Below are 1,554 nucleotides of genomic sequence, written 5' to 3'. Positions count from 1 at the left end.
TAGAGAGAGAGAGAGAGAGAGAGAGAGAGAGAGAGAGAGAGAGAGACTTTACCGTCAAACATCAATACAAGAAAGCAACGCCACCAATATTATCACACCCATAATTCACCAAGCGACGACAACTTTACAACTGAACGACATGATACTGAGATAACAGAACTAGTGTTGGCGACCTCCATTTTATGTATTAGAACTTTGGTACAAACATAAATATGTTGTTCTATAACACTACTGAAACACGGAACTACTATTTCCATTATTCATTCATTGCTCATTTCTTTTTCTTTTCTTTTTTTTTTTCTTCAGATGAGAACTCCTTACCGTCTCACCGCTTTACAAAAAGAGATAAATAAAGCTACAATTTCATATTCACAAGGCCTGGGATAATCCACCTGGATTAGGCAGCAAGTTGTGCATGAAAACCACTACAGAGAAACCCGAGACCAGCCCATATGCTCTTAGACACAACAGCCAAAGAACAAGTGGCTTTAGGAGCCAGCTAGCGAGGGAAATTAATCAAGCAAAGCGGAAAAAAGCTGGCAGTGTGCTGGACGTTTTCGTGAAGGATTTTCCCTGGCCTGTCATCTCACGCTCTTTCAACTTTCAGTGGTCGTCTTTGACGTTGGAGTAGTAGTAGCTGTCAGTGTCAGTGCTACTTACTGCTGCTACTTGTTGCTGCTCCTGGAGTACTTATTATTCTTATTATAATTGTTTGTTTTTATCATTATCATTATTTTTATAATAACATCAGCGAAAGCAAGCAAAGTGCATTGATGTTCTTTATCATGACCAGCGGATAAAAACACCTTCGTCTCATTCACTCGCTCTGTGAGCAACAGGATCGTCATCTTCGGTGCGACTCTCACCAACAACTGTTTACTGCATTCGTTCATTCGACGGAAAAATCAAGTCACTCACTCACCCATAACCACTTACACATTGTGTTAGCGTGTGTGTTTAGCGTGCTACTTTACTCAACGTATTCTCCATGGACCAGAAATCGCTGCCCATCTTTGGATAATAATTAAACAAGGTGTCGCCATCCATCCCTCACTCACGTCGCTCACTCGACGGACAGAGGCTCTAATTCACCTCTCAACTTTCTTCGCCTTCTCCTTCCCTCTGCAGCTGCTGAGCCTCCTAAAAGACAACGAACGAGTGTTATTATTGTTGTCGTGCCTACCACAGACAGGAAGTCACGTCACTGTGTGTGTACCGTTGTGATAAAATGACAACTCAGCGGAGTTTCCATCAGCGGATAGTCCAATCACGTCGTGTCTCCAAGGACAAAGCTTAGGTGAGTGTAATCGAACTAATCGAACCAACTCTAAAGTCTACAGGCCACCTGTCTAAGACAATCACCTGTAAAATGACAACTTCCAAGTTACTCCCTTATGTTTTACCCCCTACATTATAATGACTCTCTCTCTCTCTCTCACTCTATCTCTCTGTCTCTCTCTCTCTCTATCTCTCTCTCTGTCTCTCTCTCTATCTCTGTCTCTGTCTGTCTGTCTGTCTGTCTGTCTGTCTGTCTGTCTGTCTGTCTGTCTGTCT

The 1,554-nt window shown here is 42.6% G+C and overlaps 1 protein-coding gene across 1 annotated transcript in view; it reads left to right on the top strand.

Annotated features, from left to right (window-relative positions):
* Positions 1-1,554, top strand: part of LOC101845776 (frizzled-9) — a gene marked incomplete in the record, with an annotated part of 18,400 nt that overhangs the window by 4,082 nt on the left and 12,764 nt on the right. Inside the window, 1 exon segment of the mRNA XM_013083751.2 lies at positions 307-1,292.

This window comes from Aplysia californica, unplaced genomic scaffold (assembly GCF_000002075.1).
Source record: "Aplysia californica isolate F4 #8 unplaced genomic scaffold, AplCal3.0 scaffold00252, whole genome shotgun sequence".
Classification (NCBI taxonomy): Eukaryota; Metazoa; Mollusca; class Gastropoda; order Aplysiida; family Aplysiidae; genus Aplysia; species Aplysia californica.
This window is presented reverse-complemented; position numbering and strand designations above follow the sequence as displayed.